The 21,621-nt window shown below is 35.2% G+C and overlaps 1 long non-coding RNA gene across 1 annotated transcript; it reads left to right on the top strand.

The window, feature by feature from the left end:
• Positions 1-9,166: 9,166 nt before the first annotated feature.
• On the top strand, positions 9,167-10,589 carry LOC132054876 (uncharacterized). The gene is made up of 3 exons (XR_009414388.1): positions 9,167-9,419; positions 9,890-9,942; positions 10,471-10,589. It is a non-coding gene; the product is annotated as an uncharacterized LOC132054876 (long non-coding RNA).
• The last annotated feature ends 11,032 nt before the right edge of the window (positions 10,590-21,621 follow it).

Below are 21,621 nucleotides of genomic sequence, written 5' to 3'. Positions count from 1 at the left end.
TTGTGCAGGAAAAACAATCTTGTATGTATAAGAGAGAGGAATTTCTTTAATGTTTTTCATTACATGATAAGGAAGATGTCCCAATCAATTATGTCATAATTGTAAAGAATCAGAAACATGAGAAACATACAACTCTTCATTGCTTAAAGATTGTAAAACATTCTCAGAATCTGGATTTAAACAAACTTGCCTCAGAGACTTTTGACAACTTGAATATGAAACAAAGGACAAAACTTAGATGAACTATTCATATGATCATCTTTAAGAGGAAAAGAAAGATAAGGGTCTTTTTTTAGACTTGATCTGCTGGCTTGAGGAAGTGAGACTATGATAGCTTATCTTTGATCACAAGTCTACTACTGCTTCACCAAAAACGGGATCCTTCTTCGTTGAAAGGTCTCGAAGGTAACAACCAAATTTGTTAATCACGTCACAATCAAATTGCTTACAAAGCTGGTAAACTGATACGAGCTTACGATGAAAGGAAAGTATACGAAGTACATTGTGCAATATCTGAGAATAGGAGACAGATCTAAGCTTCCTATAAAAGTGACAGCAACATTTTTAGGAATTCGGCAAAGTTACTAAAATAGGTGGTGACTGACTCTTTATGTCATGCAAGAGTGACTTATCAAAAGTCGCGTGCTGAGAAGCTCCTCAGTCAATGATCGAAATATGATTAGATAACTTAGAGAAGAAAGTAGAAACATGATATGCATAGGAGGAATCACTGGAAGAGTGATGCATACCAGCTAGATTAGCACTGGCATTGGTCTCAGAATTTGAGGCAGTGGTTCCTGTTTGCACAAATTGGAAGATCTGAATGAGTTGCTCATACTGTTCCGTGGTTAAATTTTGATCATTGACAAGAGCAGCAACTGGATTTTCTGGAGCAACATCTTGTTCTCCCAATTCTAGAAATAGAAGTTTTTCCCACCGCCATTCAATGAGAAATTTATGCTATAGAACATGATCTTCCCACTTCAATCCCACCGAACCAGTCCACTGGAAAAACGCATTGTAGGAAACAGTTCCCATTGAAACGCTGAGAAACTTCCTACATTTTCTATGTGAAAACACTACTATTTAGGTTTTTCCCACCCATATTAAGTGGGAAATAGCCACTAAACATTTTTCGGTGGGAAATCAGTGGAAAAATAGAGATTTTTTAGTAGTGTCCTATAGCAGCATTTACCTGCTGATTCCTATAGGTATTCTTTTCTGTTTATTGAACTAAAATGCTAGGGACACCCAACTAACGTGTAGCAATCAATCTTTAAGGTGTCCTTATTTTTTGCAGTACTTGCAAAACAAATTAGATTTTCTTGGCTCATTGCTCCCAAATTGTGTGTATTGTTTATGAGTATCACCAGTCCTCTATGTATTCCATTTCTGCCTAGAAGTAAAGAAAGTAGAAGAATCTGGGTTACGGGTAGAGTTAGAGTGAACTTGTTACGCCCCAAAATGGATTGCGACATGGCCGGCACCCTATGCCTACCAACTTGCACCGAGCGAACCTTAATGATGCAATACATACCCAATTCGCACCCACGTGATCTAATTCATTTATAATTGTTATTGAACTTCCCTTTGTGATTCCTCATGCAGGACTATAGAATAAGCCTGAGCAGTGGCTGGGAGAGGCTTAATCATCAGTATATTGCTTGTCACTCCAGTATAGATATCATTTAGTCCATTAAAAATTGAATGAGTTGTTGATCTTCATTCATCTTAATATTGTGAGTTTTAGAACCATATTTACACTCACAACTACATATCATAAATGTGTTTAGCAATTTTAATTAATCCCAGATGAAAAGTGGAGTTCCTTGATTTATGGTGCCTAAATATGCTTTTAGTAGCTGCATTGTTTCATGGAAGTTTGTCATGCTAATATCGCATAGAATTTCAGTAGTATTGCTAGGAAAAGAAGCATGTGGTTGAACCTTTCCAAGTTAGATAAGAACTAGCTAATCAGGTGATGTGATATACTTCATCTAGAGTCATCATGGGAAATTATCGCTCAAATCTTAACAGAGACAAAATATTAGGTAGTTTCTTTTAATCTGTATAAGCTTTAATCAACAAAAGTATTCAAAACATGTATTAGTTGGAGGTAACAGGTATCTGGTGGAATAATTGAGGCGCGCGCAAGTTGATCTGAACACTATCGCATGGAAAAAAAAAAAAAAAAAAGTGACGTGCTTTCACTAGTCAACTGCGCTCTGGATTATCCACACTTGACAATTTCGAATATCATGTACAAAGCTCAAAATTGTGTCTTCGACAGTTCGACTAACTTTTCAAGAATAGTTTCCCACATTTCAACACCAAATATAATGTGTATTTGAAGTTTGAACTATTTTAGGACAGTTAAAAATTGTTTAAAATAATAACAGCAATTAAATTTCGTTTTCCCTTCTAGAAAACATTTGGGAAACACTTGAGATTTGGCAAAAGTATCTGAATCTTTTTCACATCAAATATATATTAGGTAAAGTATGCCTATGAACATTTAATTTCATACTCTTACCACTACAATTAGCTCATCCGTTGATCTTGTATAGTAAAGGTAATATTCTAAAATGTGGTTTTAGTTATGTTGGATCAACCTTAAGATATCCTCATGAAAAAACGTTAATATAATTTGAAGTAGGTAAGGAATTATGGTACCTGCAAATTCATGGATCTCCAAGTGAACTAAGTATTCCAACACGGGACTGAATTGGTCAATGACAAGGTATATTTGTCACTCAGTCATACTCCAATTAACAGTTCAATTCAATTTAAGTTCCATATTGATTCAGTTTAATTTAATTCAGAAAACACATTTTGATTTAATTCAATCCACATAATTACTTCAATGCATTATGTTATGAATCATCCCAAGCCCACACTAACAGTTATTGAGCCAAGAAGAAGTAATAGGGTCAAAAGGCTTTCACAAAGGCTGATTTGGGATCCAGCCCATTTAGCAACTAGTTAATAAAAGAACGAGGAGTTAGAAGAGCGGTCATGGATATTGTGAAGACATGTTTGTTCCTTTCATCCCTTTCTCAGAGTCTAAGCTTCTCATCCTCATTTTTATCTCTACCCTTAATTACTTGTTATTTCAGTATTTACATTGTAATTCAGTATTTTTAAGTGTTGCAATTACTATTCAAATGCTACAATCGTGTTCCAGGGATACTAACCTTTTTTTAACTATAAATAATAAGTAACCTTTGTTTAACTATATAATAAGGGAGAGTTTTGGTACGACGAAGTGTATTTCGGTTATATAATAAGGGAGAGTTTTGGTACGACGAAGTGTACTTGGGTAAATACAAATTAGTTTTTATGGCAAACTGGTAAATCACTATGTAATAATAACTATAACTATATATATATATATATATATATATATATATATATATATAACTATGTAATAAGTGAGAGTTATGGTACGACGAAGGGTATTTCGGTAAATACAAATTAGTTTTTATGGGCAAACTGGTAGATCAGTACGTGACATTCACCGTGGACACGCGTCATTTCCTTTCATTCTGGATTTTTCTTCTTCGCTTCTGCTTCTCTCTCTCTCCCCACGTTTTGCTTCAGTTCTCAATCCTTTAAAGGAAAAAGAAATAGAATTTGCAGCAATATTGGAAATGATACTGTTATTTCACTTAGATTTGAAAATGATTCATTTTATCGTTTGACAAATTGTTGTATGGAGAGAATCAATGTGTGGACGAGGAGACATCACACTACTCACTCCGGCGTAGTGAATATGGCACAATTCATGTTGTTTCTCTCAGAGTTTGCTGATTTTGGATCTCCATTACCCTCAATTCGTTATTTTGTTCTGAATTCGGTATTAGTTTGAACTCTGCTTTGTTTTTTCTTCTATCAGTGAGCGATTAATGTTGAGGTGGAGCGACATATACTTGATTTGTCCTTTATCGGAATTTGACATGCATGTCGTTATTGTAGACTCAACTCCGGCCAACCAAGTAGTTAAGTTTCATATCTGGTCGTGTCCTCCTTTTTAATGCATCCAAAATGGTTTTCATAGAAAGTAATTAAGGTTTGAACTACTTTTTGAATGGGGGGTTATATCCAGAAGAATCTCATTTTGCATGGGTAAAATTCGGAGAAGCCACTGCTTTGCAGAAATGGGGTTTCTTGTGCGGAAGAGGCGGAGGTTACGTTTTTGTCATATAGAAGATACGTTAGAGACAGTTCCTAAAAAAGAGCCAGTTCGCCTATGAAAGAAAAAAGTGATAGCTTATAAATGCAATGGATTTTAATGTTTTATACCTGACATTATCAAAAAAATTCATTTAGTTGGAATATAGTGGTTGCACAAATTTGAATGCATGCACAAGTTCTTGAAACTGGGAGTTTCTCAAGAGGGGAAGAGGAACATTGTTTTGACTGTAACAGATAATTTTCTAAACTTTATTTTGACGTTATTAAACTATGAATGAATCCCCAGCTATGTGTTTCTCCAAATAATGTTTGTGCTTTGAAATAAAGCTAGAGGAAGACTACAATGTTAAACTGAATAATAAATGTTGTAGATGTTTTGCCCAGTTATCAACCCTTCGTTTTCTTGTTCAACTTTTGCGTAATTGAGCTGTAAGAGCTATGTATCTGGCCTTCAGAGTATTCTAATCTTTATTCTATTTATTTAATGTTGTTGGTCCCCCGTGTTCGTAACCGTAGAAAAGCAAACTTAAACGGAAAACCAGGTAAGTAGAAAACGAAAACGAAACTCATGTAAAGTTGTAAAAACTTGCGAAATGAAGAAATATCCGAGACCATTCGACCGTGTGTCCTTAAGGAATTTAACCCCCTCACTGTACCCGAGGTTATGGATTATTTCCACCCAGGATATAACGGATATACCTGTCATAGGAGTGGCGGTACCTCGAACGCCTACGACTTCGACGAACTCAAATTCGGGAACGAAACACACTAAGACTCGATAGTTTTTATTTGTGAAAAAGAATGAAGAATTCGCAATGCAAGAAAAAATTTTCAGTAGTCGAAAAAATGAGGCAATGCCTCAGTTTATATAGCCTCGAATAGGCTTGGTGGCTGTTCGGAAAGGCCATGCCTTTTCCGAAAAAAATAAGAACGTTGGGAAGTTGGGATTTAAAATTAATTAATTACTAATTAACTAATTAATATTTCCCGCGGAAATAAAAAAAATAATTTCAGAAAATGAAGATAGAATTTTAAATAAATTTGGTCCAAAAAGATTATCAATCAATCAGACCAAATCCAAATCCAAATCCAATCCAATCCAATCCAAAGCAAAGCCGAGCCGAGCGACGACGACGGCGCGAGGGGAGTCCCTCTTCTCAACCCTTTAAAAGCTAGAAGAAGTGCTTTCTAATATAAGCACATAACTTTCCCTTTCTACCACCATGTGTACAAAGCTCCTTTTCAAAGGAACTTTGCTTTAAACTTCATTTTCCTTCCATTGTCTTTTTCCCTCCATTTCTCATTCACACCAACTTAGCTAGCTTCAATCATTAACTAGCTTTAACAATCCCCCACATGAATGGGGAATGGCTATATGATGAAAAACATGCATGACAAAAGCTGTGGATTCGTAAGCAAGGATTAATCGCATCTGGATAAGTAGATTTCTCTTTGAACTTTCCGTATTGAGCATATGTCGGATATACTCGGTCAATCGGTAGAATTGATATCTTTGAACCGTCGAGCTTTGGTGTATACCTAGACAACCACATGTCACACAATTAACCCTTTAACCGTCTTTGGTTCTCATTGTTTTGTTCGTTTCAGCCATGAACACTTCCTGGTTCATAAGTGCGTAGAGAACTGGCCTTCCGAGTTCTCCTTGAAGCGGCTTACACTTCACACTTACATAGGTGATTCCTAAATGTGTCATCTCGTAGATACACTATTTGATATACCCCGTATCAAACTTAGAAACCATTAAAAAGCCTTAATGCTTTATCTTGGTACTGAACATTGTCTCATCACGAGAATGGACCAAATAGTTATTGTGACAATGTTGAACCGTCATCAATGACTTTGTTTGATCTCTTTGAACCTAGATCTTGGGATCTCCAGTCTTCTAGGTAGAGTTGCCGCCATGATGACTTGTCCTCGGCCATAGTCCCATTCCCCTCGATGATCTTTCAACCACCTCTCTAGTTAGGCCTTTAGTTAGTGGATCCGACACATTATCTCTTGACTTAACATAGTCGATTGTGATAATTCCACTAGAGAGTAGTTGTCTAATGGTATTATGTCTTCGTCGTATGTGACGAGACTTTCCGTTGTACATAACGCTCTCGGCTCTTCCTATTGCCGCTTAACTATCGCAATGTATGCATATAGGAGCCAACGGTTTGGGCCAAAATGGAATATCTTCTAAGAAATTCCGAAGCCATTCAGCTTCTTCACCGGCTTTGTCTAGAGCTATGAACTCAGATTCCATTGTAGAGCGGGCGATACATGTCTGTTTGGATGACTTCCAAGACACTGCTCCTCCACCTATAGTAAAAACGTATCCACTTGTGGATTTAGTTTCAGTCGAACCGGTGATCCAATTTGCATCAATCGTATCCTTCAATAATTGTAGATACGTTATAATGCAAAGCAAAGTTTTGAGTATGTTTCAAATACCCCAAAACTCGTTTCATTGCCAGCCAATGATTTTGGTCGGGATTACTAGTGTAGCAACTTAGTTTACTTATAGCACACGCAATATCAGGTCGCGTACGATTCATGATATACATCAAACTTCCCAACACTCTGGCATAATCCAATTGAGAATGACTTTCGCCTTTATTCTTTGCAAGAGCAAGGTTCAAATCAATTGGCGTCTTTACAACTTTAAAGTCCAGTATACTTGAACTTTTCAAGTACTTTTTCAATATAATGAGTTTGAGACAATGCTAGACCTTGAGGAGTCTTATGGATTTTAATTCCCGTAATTAATTCGCAACTCCTAAGTCTTTCATATCAAACTTACTAGCAAGCATGCGCTTAGTAGCATTTATGTTAGCAATGTCGTTACTCATTATTAACATATCATCCACGTATAAACAAACAATGACGACGTGGTTCGGAGTGTTCTTAATGTAGACACATTTATCACACTCATTTATCTTGAATCCATTTGACAAAGATCGTATGGTCAAATTTTGCATGCCACTGTTTGGGTGCTTGTTTTAGTCCATAAAGAGACTTAACAAGTCTACATACCTTTTCTCTTTCCCCGGAACTACAAACCCTTCGGGTTGTTCCATGTAAATTTCTTCCTCCAACTCTCCATTTAAGAGAATTTGTTTTCACATCCATTTGATGGATTTCAAGACCGTACACGGCGGCTAACGCTACTAACACCCGAATAGATGTAATCCTCGTTACCGTGAGTATGTATCAAAGTAATCAAGACCTTCTCGTTATCTAAACCCTTTAACAACTAGTCTTGCCTTATATTTATCAATAGTACCATCACTTTCATTTTTCGCTTTGAAGATCCATTTGGAACCTAAAGGTTTGTTCCCCCGAGGAAGATCAACCAATTCCCAGTGTGGTTGTTCAATATGGATTCTATCTCACTATTGATTACCTATTTCCAAAATTGAGCTTCCGATGAAGACATAGCTTCGTTGAAAGTTCGAGGCTCATTTTCCAATAAAAATGTTAGAAATTCTGGTCCAAAGGAAGTAGACGTCCTTTGACGTTTGCTGCGTCTTGGATTTCCCTCATCAGGAACATTTCCCTTTGTTTCTTCCCGAGGTCGTTTAGATTCTTTGCTAGACAACTCACATTCCTTTTTATACGGATATATGGTTTCAAAGAAGTCAGCATTATCTGATTCAATTATCGTATTCACATGAATGTCGGGATTTTCTGATTTGTGAACCAGAAATCGATATGCTTTACTATTTGTGGCATATCCTATGAAAACACAATCAACGGTTTTAGGTCCTATTTTTACCCTTTTGGGTTTAGAAGCTTGCACCTTGGCCAAACACCCCCACACTTTGAAGTATTCCAAATTGGGCTTCCTTCCTTTCCACTTTTCGTATGGAATAGATTTTGTTTTGCTATGGGGCACTCGATTGAGTATTCGGCTAGCTGTTAGAATAGCTTCCCCCCACAAGTTCTGGGGTAAACCAGAACTTATTAACAGGGCATTTACTAATTATTTCTGTGTTCATTTCTGCAAGTTTTTACAACTTTACACAGTTTCTGTTTTCGTTTTCTACTTACTGGTTTTTCCAGTTTCTGGTTGTGCTTTTCTACAGTTCTGAACACGGGGGACCAACAAGCTTAAGGAATTTAACCCCCTCACTGTACCCGAGGTTATGGATTATTTCCTCCCAGGATATAACGGATATACCTGTCGTAGGAGTGGCGGTGCCTCGAACGCCTACGACTTCGACGAACTCAAATTCGGGAACGAAACACACTAAGACTCGATAGTTTTTATTTGTGAAAAAGAATGAAGAATTCGCAATGCAAGAAAATTTTTTCAAAGAGTCGAAAAAATGAGGCAATGCCTCGATTATATAGCCTCGAACATGCACTGTTCGAATAGGCTTGGTGGTACATTCCGAAAGGCCATGCCTTTTCCGAAAAAAATAAGAACGTTGGGAAGTTGGGATTTAAAATTAATTAATTACTAATTAACTAATTAATATTTCCCGCGGAAATAAAAAAAATAGACGACGACGGCGCGAGGGAAGTCCCTCTTCTCAACCCTTTAAGAGCTAGAAGAAGTGCTTTCTAATATAAGCACATAACTTTCCCTTTCTACCACCAATGTGGTACAAAGCTCCTTTTCAAAGGAACTTTGCTTTAAACTTCATTTTCCTTCCATTGTCTTTTTCCCTCCATTTCTCATTCACACCAACTTAGCTAGCTTCAATCATTAACTAGCTTTAACAAATGCTCCACCGGCCATGGCGTTTTTTGCTACCAGATTGCCCATTATAGTTTGGTTTTACGGGTTTACACTTTTTCGCACTGTTTGTGGTAAAGTAATCAAATGGTATCCCTTCAATTTTACTTTGTCATGGAACTAAATGTTTAGGTTCCCAGATTATTTAGTAATATATGTAAATGATAAATATGGTGTAATATCATAACATCACCTATGGTGCCTACAATTACCAGAAGGTACATGAATGAGGTTTTGAGGTGAGTGTTTTACCTCTGTTAAGCTTTTTTATTTTACTTTGAATATATAATATCTGCATGTGTATGTACTTTTTGTGTTGTACACGGATAAATATTGATAGGAGAAGACTTAAGGTAAAGCAATATCTTTTGGTACATTGATACAGATTTACATTTTTTAATGTAACCCGGAGACCAAAAGAGTTGGAAGGAAGAGCCGATCCAAGATCAAGAGACATTCAGAAGCTCTTGCTTCAATCGTGGTGGTACTTTTATTTCTAAGAGCCATTTGGTCTTTCAGTTAATTTGAACTTTTTAGCCATTTATGTTATTTTTCAAAATATACACACACTTTTTTGTGCATAGACCATTTTTTTTTAAGTTGAGGTGTGTTATTGTAGTACAAATAAAGAATTGAAGCAGTAATTTCATTTTTTATCAGCCAATGATTGTGTAAACTCATCTATAAGGGCTCCTTAATTATCTGTTGTAGTTTGGGCTAAGCAAATAACCGATAATTCATGGCAATTTCGAAAGTGAATGTGATCTCAGTTTGTCTGGCGAGTGCTCTGTCTAATAAAATGTCTGGTGATCACTTTGATATTTTGTCTTGGAGCTATGGAGTTTTGTGATGGAGTTTCTTATGTTGGTCTTACTCACATTTTAGTAAGGAACATCGTCAACTGAGCATAAGAGAAATTTTAATGATGCAATATGTCTCTTTTTGCAGGAAAATTTGGAAGTATAAGTTGGGAGCAACCATGCCACTTTCTGTGTTCACAGGTTTGTGCTTCTCTCTTTCTTATCTTCCAGTTTTCACTTTTTTTTTTCTGAGTGTTTATTAGTTCAAGAAAGAAGAATGGGTGACGGAGAGAATAGAATAGGAAGAGTGGAAGAAGAAATGCGACTACAGATTGGGAAGAAGTGAATTGGTAGATTAGAAAAAGAGAAGGCAGAATCACGAGAAAGAGGTAGAGTAAGAAAATTGAGGGAATGAGATACCTTCAGCTTTTGTAGTTTAGTTTAGTCACTTCTATCATATTCAAATGTGATAGGGCTCTTCTCTTTGTCCACATAATAGATACTACTGGGTGAATGGAAAAAATGAGTTTGCTAATGATTTAATGTTTAATTGAGAGTTTAGCTGAGATTTTTTTCTCTCCGTGGGATCTTTCAACTTCCAGATATTTATTGAGGAAGACATGGCAAAAATTGTTAAATTCTTTGATGTTGCTGTGGAATTAGCAGTGAAATTAAAGGCTGAAACTTGAAGTAAGACCTCCACTATTAATTTTTTTGTTGTCTGTACAGACTACATTTCTTGAATATAGCCACTAACGCAGCAACTTGAGGGGAGGTGATAAGAATATATGTTCAAGTTGCAAAGGCAGAATGATAATCAGGCTGAATTAGGCGAAAGGGCTGATTTCTGAAGATTTTTAGCAAGAAGAAAAGGCTTCTTGTATTTCTGAATAATTATACAACCCATAAGAATGGGTACTTATGCATGAGTTCTAAGACTAAATAAGGAAAGACAATATTACACAATCAATTCCTAATCAATTACATTAATACAATATATTCCTAAAATTAGCGATCAATCTTAATCATCAATATCAAATCAACATCTCAATCTTAATTATTAATACCAAATCAACACTCCTCAAATTGGTGCAAAGATGTCGCACGTACCCAACTTGCAAACCGGTGTATGAAAAGTCCGTTTGTTGAGTCCTTTGATCGGTAACGTATCGCTAAGTTGTTTTTACGATGACACATGGAACAAACTCAAGACAGCACCCGTGACTTTTTCTTTGATGAAGTGTCGATCAATTTCAACATGCTTTGTCCGGTCAAGCTGGACTAGATTTTGAGTTATACTATTTGCAGCCTCGGTTTTACAATACAAGGAAAGTTTCCTTTTTTTCGACAATCTCAATTCTTCTAGTATCTTTTGTAACCACAAAAGTTCACAAACAACCTGGCCATAGCTCTATATTCTGCCTCCGTATTTGATCTAGCAACTACACTTTGCTTCTTGCTTTTCCAAGTGACCAAGTTTCCTCCTGCGAGTGTACAATAACTGGATGTAGACCTTCTGTCATCTAGAGATCTAGCCCAATCTGCATCTGTAAAGGCTTCTATTTGGAGGTGACCGTATGGAGTAAAGTAGACCTTTTCTGGAGCGAGACTTCGAATCTGTGAAAATGTGAAAGAACGACTTGCATATAAGAATCTCGGGCAAGCGACTCACGAAATGTGTTAATAGGCTATGTCTAGTCTAGTGTGAGAGAGATAAATGAGTCTTCAACCAGACCCCTCGATATCTCTCTTTATCAGCGTGACTTTCCAACTCCGCTTTGTAGTTTGTGATTGCTTTCAATGGGTGATTACGCTTAGTTTGCAACCTATCATACACAATTCCTTTCAAGAGAGATCCGAATATATTTTTCTTTGAGAAATAAAGATTCCCTCTTTTGATCTAGCAACTTCAATTCCCAAAAAATGCTATCGCAATTTCCTAGATCCTTGATCTCAAATTCGTGCCAACAACTGTCGAATTGTCATCTCCTCTTTGTCATCTCCTGTCATTACTATGTCATCAACATAAACTATGAGAAGAGTGAGTTTATCCTTTTGATGTCTTATAAAGAGGGTGTGATCCGCATTGCTTTGTTCGTAACCAAAGGAGATCATTGCTTTATAGAATCTATCAAACCAAGCTCTAGGAGATTGCTTCAATCCGTACAAGGCTTTCTTCAATCTGCATACCTTTCCTTGACTTTGTTCAGTACCAAAACCAGGAGGAATCTCCATGTACACCTCTTCTTCTAAGTCTCCATGAAGAAATGCATTCTTCACATCAAACTGTTGTAAGTCCCAGTCAAGATTAGGCTTACAAAGACCGAGAAGAATTCTAATAGTGTTCATTTTTGCAACAGGAGCAAATGTCTCTTGATAATACACTCCATAAGTCTGAGTGAATCCTTTAGCCACCAATCTTGCTTTGAACCTTTCAATGGAACCATCAGCTTTATGTTTTACGGTGAAGACCCATTTGCAACGAACCAACTTCTTGTCTGGTGGTGATGCGACAAGTTCCCAAGTCTCATTCTTTGATAAGGCCTTCATTTCTTCCATCATAGCTTGCTTCCATTTAGAATCTGCAAAAGCTTCCCTCTAATTTTGGGGAATAGACACAGAAGAAATAGACAAGGCAAAGGCTCAATAGGAGGGCGACAAAGAATTATAGGAAATAAAGTTAGATAAAGGGTGTTTAGTGCAAGATCGACTCGCTTTCACAGTGAGCGATAGGCAAATCTAACTCGACAGGAAGTATAGATAACTCACCAGAAGAAGAAGGTTCGGCTTCGGGAGGTTGCATGATGGCTTCTTCTGCTATATTTCTCCTTGAGTAAGTTATCAAATCAGGCCTATCCAAACGCCCAACAGTCTTCCTCTGAATTCTTTCTCCAATTTCACTTTCCTTTGTGGTAGTAGTTTCAACAGTCTCCCCCTGAATTCTTTCTCCAATTTCAACAATGGAACTAGGAAAAACCATCTCTTCTTCCTTATAATTCTCCCCCCGAAGAGGTGATGGTGTATGCGAAACGGGGGCTCGGATTCCCGAAAGGTAACATCCATCCGACAAAGAATCTCCTAGAAGGAGGGCGATGACATTTGTACCCTTTCTGTGTTGGAGAATACCCAATAAAGGCACATTTAAGAGCTCTAGGTTCAAGTTTCCCAGAGTTCCTAACATGAACAAAACAAACACATCCAAATATCTTTGGAGGAACAGTATAGTCATTTTTACCCTTTAAAGCTTCTAAAGGACTCTGAAAATTAAGAGTTTTAAGTGGCATTCTATTGATGAGGTAAATGCGTTGCTAGAATGGTATTGCCCAGTAAGGCTTTGGCGTTCATGGTAAACAAAAGGGATCTTTCTACTTCTAACAAATGCTTATTTTTTCTTTCAGCAACCCCATTTTGTGGACTAATATAAGGACAACTAGTTTGATGGATTATCCCAAAAGACTCCAAGTAAGCTCCAAAAGTTTTATCTATGTATTACATGCCGTTGTCGATTCGAAATATCTTTATCTTAGCCTCAAACCGAGTACAAATCATCTTATGAAATAGTGAAGACAGAGAAAACTTCACTTTTGGCTTTTAACGAGATATACCCATGTCATTCTAGTGCAACAATCGATAAAAGTAACAAACCATCGACTACCAGACAAAGAAAGTGTTTGAGTAGGACTCCAGACATCAGAATGAATAGTCGAAAAGGGAATTGTGCTTTTATTGTCACTCAGAGGATACGAGTTTTTAGTGTGCTTGACATATTCACATGCATCACAAGACAAAGATCCGAACTCAGTTCTAGAAAATAAACTAGGGTATAACTTTTTCAAAGCAAAAAAATATGGGTGCCCAAACCATGCATGCCTTTGTATTATTTCTCGGTTGACATCACTTATTTCCTAAAAAAGGCTGACCAAAGTCTCGAGTTCCATCGATCAAATATAAGTCATCATGCAATCTACCACGCCAATCTTCTTCCCGTATGAAGGTCTTCAAAAACACGATAATCGGAAAGAAGATAAGCGACACTCTGACTTAGTTCTTTGGTGATAACGCTAACAGATAATAGGTTAATAGGAAAATCAAGCACATGAAGAATGGATTATAAGGTAATATCAGGAGTACAAACGATTGAACCTGTTCCAAGGACACGGGTTAGGGAGCCACCGGCTATTCTGAATAATCCCTTTTGGGACTAGGAGAGTAATTTTGAAGGCCTTTAGAAGAGCCTGTCATGTGTTTATTCGCACCAGAATCAATAATCCAACAATTAAGCTGAGCATTAAAAGCAATAAGCAATACCTGACTGCACATAATTGGGGCTAGCAACACTAGACGAGTCGAGTTTATTCAAAAGACGGAAGACGGCGAGATGTTGAACTTCATCCTGAGACAAAGTCTCTCCAGAAGTAGTGTCACTCATATTATCTACCATTTTTGTGTCACCCATAATTTTAACAGATAATAACCCAAACAGAATTTAGAATCTAAAAAGAACAACTTTAGAACCTGGATGGGAAAGGTCAGAATAGGCCTACGACCCGAGATCTGGAAAAAAAAATTCCAGAAAAAAATCGCCGGAAAGTTGGTACTTTTGATGCCTTAGCTGAATGCTTGCTTGATTCAAATATGTGATTCTCATCCACCTAACTGTTTTAGTTGAACCTGGGACTAATTTAGCATTCCAATAACTTACTACATAGTTAATTTATTGTGCCCTGATCCATTATTTTGTCTATTAAAATATTCGCAGGTTAACCGTGTCCCTTTTGCAATTACTTTTTGACTTTCATAGAACAAAGATAATTAAAGTCAAAAGTTACTTTCTTTTTCCACTTAAAAGTTTCACAAATATCTTTACAGGTATTTTTGGTTCAAAGTTTTGTCCTTTGGTTGGTCGTCTCACTTTTGTGACTAAACTTATAAGGAATTTGTTTGTAATTGATGGACTAATTATTTGGTAACTTGGTTGATCCATTGCATATACAGTCCTAACCAGTTTTATCTTCTAAAGCTAAAAGCTTCCTGAAGCCTCTTAAACTCTTCAAGAACATAATGTTTGCAAGTACTTCCTTGTTCTAAAAGCTTGCAGAAGTAGATACAGCATGACAACACACTCACTTATATTTAATTTCTTGTTGTTACACTTCAGTTTTAGTATACACCAATAACTCTTCTTCTAAAAGTTTTACTTCTAATTTGTTAATTGAAAATAACTTGAAATATCGCAATATAACAGGGTAAGACCATATTTTTCCAGTAGCTTACTTTAGAAAACATGTTCAGTACATGTTTTCTCAGGCATCATACCATGTATGATTTGTTACTTTGCTGACAAATAAAAGCCAGAAATGAATCTTTTCGTTGAAAGTTTACAGATTAATCTTTTGTGGTGTTGTTAAACATTCGGTTATCAGCAATAATTGTCACATTTATTGCTAAATTAATTATCTGAATGAAAGAAAAAGTTCCTTGAAATTGTCAGCCTTTAAATAATAGAAGGCTAGCCCCCTCTTTTACTTTAGCTTTTGTCATCGTAGATTTAGTTTGGTATGTTACGTTCTGATTAATGCTCAGTTTTTTCTTCTTTCAGGGGATGCTACCCAGATGAAGTATGTACTATCATCTCCAATTGTTAAAAACCAATTTTTCTCCAATTATGGCACAGTTCTTGTATTAGTTGGACCACCAACATGGACATGAGCAATCTGATTGTTCTTTGTCTCTCTCATTAGCAAGTTCATTTATATTAATGTAATATTTATTCAACTTGATCGTACTGCTTCCTTCTTTTGGGAAATCCTGCAAAACGATTAAAACAAGGATGAAATTGCCTTTCTTAGTATCAGCCCCCTTTTGTACAACGTCGTTGGGTAAATGCCCGTGCTCACGGGCCATCTAGTTTAAAAATAAATAAAAACGAAAAGGAATATGAACTTAGTTTTTGGGTTAAATTTATATGGGCCCACTAAATTTATCTTGTTTTCTTAACTACACACCTTAAGTTTGCAGGAATCTTATGACCCTCTAAATTTTTCAGAAGTTGAATTATTACCACCTCGAGAGACGAAGACGATCTTGCGCACAACACATATTTTTCCACATCAATTTTCTTTGGTATTGAAAATGGAAAAGCTTAAGGATGGTTTATGTATGGAAAGGAAAGATACACCAATTTGGGGCTTTAATTTAGAGAGAGAGAGTTTTAGAGCTTGAAACTTGGTGAGAAAGAGAAGGTGAAAGAGAAAAAAATAAATAAAAATTGGCCTATTTTCCTACTTCAACACTCTATGTGTCCAACTCAACGTAAAAGAGGGTGATGATTTTACTTTGAAATAATTCAAGAGGGTAATATAACTTCGCACAATTCTAATGTATGGTTGAAAAAATAAATGAAGGGTCTCTATGTATTAACCCTTAGCTTCTGCAAAGTAAAGCAAGCTTGATGACTAACTATTAATGTAAAGTCGAGTTCCTTGATCTATGGTGTGCCTAAGAATATTTTATTAGCTGGCTTTTGCCATGGAAGTTTGTCATGCTAGTATCACATAGAATTTCAGTAGTATTGCTAGGAAAAATGCATGAATTTGAACCTTTTAGGTAGTTCCAAGCAAAAAATGGATAAGGATCACTAACTAATTAGGTGATGTGATCTAATTCATCCAAAATCATGATATATTAGTGTTTAAATTTCAATAACGACAAAAAGTTATGTGATTTCTTTTAATATGTCTAAGGTGTAGCGATAGAGTTACTTAAATTTGTTTTAGTGAAAGGTAGCAGATATCTGATGAAATAGTTGAAATGTGCCCAAGTTGATTCGGACACTATCGTTAATAAAAAAGACGAAAGTAACATGTTACACTAGTCAACCATGCTCTTGGTTGGATTATCACACGTATGACAGTTCCCAATATCAATTACAAAGCTCAAAATTGTATCGTCATTAAGAACCTCTCTTGCAGTAATAAAATAGACGTTGAACAAGTGGCAGTTGAATTAATTCGACAGTTCCAACTTTATAATATTGTTTTCAATGTTATTTCGGGAACACTTGAGATTGGGTGAAAATATCTGTTAGTTTAATCTTTACACATCAATTATATGTTAGGTAAAGTATATCTGTTAACATTTAATTTTATGCTTCTACAACAATTTTTTAATAAGGACCTCTACTTCAATCATGTTCATCAAGTTTACAAGCCTCAATTTAAACATAATAGCCCATCCGTTGATCTTGTATACTAGTAAAGACAATACCCTAAAATGTGGTTTTATTTATGTAGGATCAAATTTAAGAGATCCACATGAAAAACGTTAAATATAATTGAAAGTACGTAAAGGATTATGATACCTGAAATTCATGTATCTCCGAGTGAACTAACTGATTGAGTATTCGAATGTGTCAATCCTTGCACTTCTTGACAAGTTTATACAAAAATCTCAACTCGTTAATCATGATTTAATTCGTAGGTTACAATCAATTCAAATCAATCACACTCCGATAATCCAATTCAATTTTAGTTCCATTTAATTCAGAATACATGTTTTGATTTAATTCAGTACACATAGTTCAGTTCAGTCTCAATCAAAATTGTCCATTTTTTTGAGAGGTAAGGGATAGGACTTAGTTTTGCAAAGTAAGGCAAGCTTGATGACTAGCCGCCAAAGGATAGGGACCTTAGGATAGGGACCTTGGGATAATGTCTGTAATGTAAAATAAAAATAGTGAGTGAGACATTGATCCAAACCAATCAGTTTAACTATTTTAATAAACGGTATGAAGTAAAATATTTTTCACGACAAATAAGTAATTTTTTTATTTATTTCAAAGACGTTTTTGGGGCGTGTCCCGATTGAGCTTATAGGCGGCCAGGATGCAAAATGTTCGGCCTAAAGCTGAATGAAATAAGCGAAAGATACATAGCGCGTACTCCTCAAATTTAGAGTCCCGGTCAGTAGCGTAAGCCGGGCGTAAAAGGTACGCCCTGGGCGTTAAATTTGATTTTTTACTATTTTAAATGTATTTTTGCTATAGATTATGATATTATGATTTTTCTTATTGGTGCAGTGATATTTATACTTCATGTTTTCATATTGTAGTGATTTTTCCTAAAATATCTAAACAAAGAAAGCAACTCTCATAGAAAATAACATTGTCATAAATAGTTTTTTAGATGATTATGGCTGAAAGACTGAAATTGATAGTATAGAGATTTCATAAAGACTATGTTTCTGAAGTAACTTTATCTATTTTTTGTCATTGCTCTTACACTTTTTAATCTTCTCCTTCTTTGAAATATATAAATAAAAATCAGTGCAAATATTTAGTTGAGGGTGGGAAGGACTAATAGGTGTGAAGATTGATGATGAAGTGGATGAAGATTTCATTTTTAAGACTATCTAGGCTATTATCATTTTTTGTGTTGTTACCTTTTCAATAATAACTGTATTTTTTTTATATATATAATTGGTGATTTATTTGAATTTATTTGTGAATTTTAATGAAAATCTCACTTTTGCTTATTTATTAGAAATAAAATCATAAAATTGAAGATATATGAGACATACACCCCGTAGATCCATGGGACTTCCGCCCTCTGTCTCTGGACTTACGTCTCGCCCTGTGATGCGTAAAACGTCTCGCCTCGTGCCCCCACCTCTTAAAACACTGGTATACACTATGGGGGTGGAAGGGAAGGTAGGAGTGTGGGGATGGCGGGGTGGGGGCTATCGCGGATAGGGTGGGATAGGGTGGGCTGGAGGATGTGAAGAGGTGAAATGTTACTTATGAAACTTGTTTTTCCTATTTTCACTGGAGAAGTCATTTTTAAAGAACTTGTTTTATTGAAAAATGTGTTTTCATAAATTTTGACTAACTAAACATGAAAAAATTAGATCTATACCAAAAACATCCATAGTGTTTTTCTTCAACCTAAAAGAAGACTATTTCATCTTTTCAAATCTTTGTTCTAGTGGTGGTCAATTAATAAAGTGAGAACAACTTTTGGAAACAAGAATTCAAATTCTAACAGAGACAAAAAAGTTATAGTATGTGATTTCTTCTCATCTGATTAATTAAGTTTTGGTGGCATAATTATTTAATATTTGTGATGGTGAAAAGTAACAAATACTCTTTAAAATAGTTAAGATCCGTAAAATAATTAAAATGCGCTAACTGATTTGAACACCACCATTATTAATTTTTTTGATCGCCCATTCAATTTATTAACAAAATTAGACATATAATAGTACATCTTTACTCACTTCTAATAGTTTCCTTGCTAGTCAAAACAAATGAATCCATCCGAGATCAAAACAGAATTAGTGGCGAATTTTGCTGTTTAGCTATAAAATTTATCCGTTGCTAATTTTTTTTATTTTTTTTTATTTTAAGCAGCGCGTCTTCTATTGTTAAGAAGTACTAAATGAAAAAGAAAAAAAAGTTAAAGATGGTTTTATAGTTTTACTGGGACTTCTCACTATAAGTGGGAGAAAAGAATAAACTGCAAATGTATTGAGTTGTTGGGTTTGAGCGTTTGGGTAGCTGAAAATGGGATGACCATTTTTTCAGCAGGAAGAATTAATGGATAGGGAAAAAAGAAAATAAAGGAAGATAACATAAAAATAAAAGCAAAAAGTGAGAAAAGAGAAAGTACACTCATTTGGACCTTTAAATTTACAAAAGAGGGCTTGAAACTTGATCAGAAATAGTGTTTTTGCGTCCAGTTCCAGCTGGCAAGAAAAGTAAGGAAAGAAAATAGATTAAAATTGATTATTTTATTTCTTCTCACACTCTCTATGTCATCTCAAAGATAAAAGAACGAAATAATTCCTTTGAAATGTAGTTCAAAAAGATAATAACACCCCGCAAAATAAGTGTGTGTTTGAAAAAAGGGGAAATAATATAGTATCCCTCACCTTCTGCAAAGTGATGAAGCAAGCTTGATGAATAGCCGGCAAGAATCGGTACCTTGGCTACTGTTTGTAATGTAAAATAAAAATAGTAAGTGACAAAAGATATTGATCCAAGTGAATCAGTTTGACTACTCTAAGATCCTGCCATATGGCAATTTCCTCCAACCTAAGCTAGACTATTTCATCTACCATTCAGTTTCTTCACTCATTCGTAGACGTTTTCTTTAAGTCATGGTCTTTCAAGTTATGTGATTATATTACCCATCTAAAACTATTTTCATATTTAACTTATTTATGGAAAGGATCATATTGTTTACCATAATTCTATCATTCTCACCTTTGAAGATTATACTATTTAGATAGTAGATATATAATTTGATACTCTTGGACAAATGAAGCGGTACTGAACCCATCAAGAGACACATGTGGTTGATAACATCTTTCACCTAGACACGTCAACTTAACCTTATACATATTGAGCACTAAAACTACATCAAATCTGTTCCAATTAGGCCATCTCCAACCTTGCACCATTTTTTGCACCAAATGCTATTTTGGTGCAAAAAATGATGTTTTGGAGCTCCAATCTTACGCTATTTTTTGCACCATTTTGGTGCATGAATAGTGTTGCACCAAATTTGGTGCAAAACTATTCATCTACACCATTACGATTCATTAATATTTTTTATAATTTTTTATTATTATATAACATTTTTAATTTAACATATTATAAATTTTAATTTTTTCATTTAGGTCCCTAACATACCTAAATATTTTTTATGTAATATTTTTATAATATTAATTTTACATCTTAATTTTGGAGTGTAATTTTATAAATTAATTTTCGTAATGTTGAAAGTGCATTCGGAGTTTTGCAATTATTGCAGGGCCATCGCGTTTTTGGAGAAAAGAAGTGCTACATTAACTACATGTATTATGTCAAACATGATAATCGAGGATGAGTGTGATCTTAATGCATCAATTTAAGATGCTTGGGAAGGTCCAACTCCAACAGTAGAAATGGTAGTAGATGAAAATTACCGATTTGAACAATTTTTAGCTCGACACAAAAAAATTAAGAACAAAGATGCTCATTTTGCACTTTGTAATGCATTAATAGAGCATTTATGGGAGCAACGTACTAATCATGGAAGTTGAATATTTATTTAATTATATTTTATCAATGATTTCACTTTTATTTGAATTGTCCATTAATATGTATAACGTATAATATTTGCTTACAATTTATATTATTTAAAAATTTATGGTATAAAATAATTTTATATTAAATGGTTATATAACAAAGGATTATGAATTACATGGGAAGGATATGTAAAAAAGAAAAAAAGAAAGAATTTTTTTTATGAAATTAAAAAATAAAATTTAAGTAAAAGAAAATAATATAATATAGAAGAGAGAGAAGAATATAAAAGGAATATTCTTTTTTGGTGTAAAAAATAGTGCAATGGGTTGGAGTTAATTTGCATCATTTTGGTGTTTGCACCATTTTGGTGCAATGGGTTGGAGATGCCCTTAGACACTTTTTTGACAATCCGCTAAAATTGCAAAGTATGTGTAATACACTCGCGGGTGACATGACATGATGACTAATTAAAAGAGGACATGTGGCATTTGGGAGCAAAATAATAATTTAAAAATAAATTATAAACAAAATAGGGAAAAGGGTTCAAAAACACACTCAAACTATGACCAAAGTTGCCATAACACACTCGATTTGCTGTCCTATGACCCCCCCCCCCCCCCCCCGTACTTATTTTTTGTGTATTTTGTACGCTTTCAAATGGACAAAGTCACCCAAACTCATTTGAGTGTCTGTGCATGCCTCCAATTCCGCAGAAATTTGATTTTTAGCGACCACTTCTTAACGAAGGGAGATGAATCTGGTCGTTATAAGTGCGAAGTATAGTGACCAAATTTTTTTTCCAAATTAGAGCT

This window comes from Lycium ferocissimum, chromosome 4, assembly GCF_029784015.1.
Source record: "Lycium ferocissimum isolate CSIRO_LF1 chromosome 4, AGI_CSIRO_Lferr_CH_V1, whole genome shotgun sequence".
NCBI lineage: Eukaryota > Viridiplantae > Streptophyta > Magnoliopsida > Solanales > Solanaceae > Lycium > Lycium ferocissimum.
This window is presented reverse-complemented; position numbering and strand designations above follow the sequence as displayed.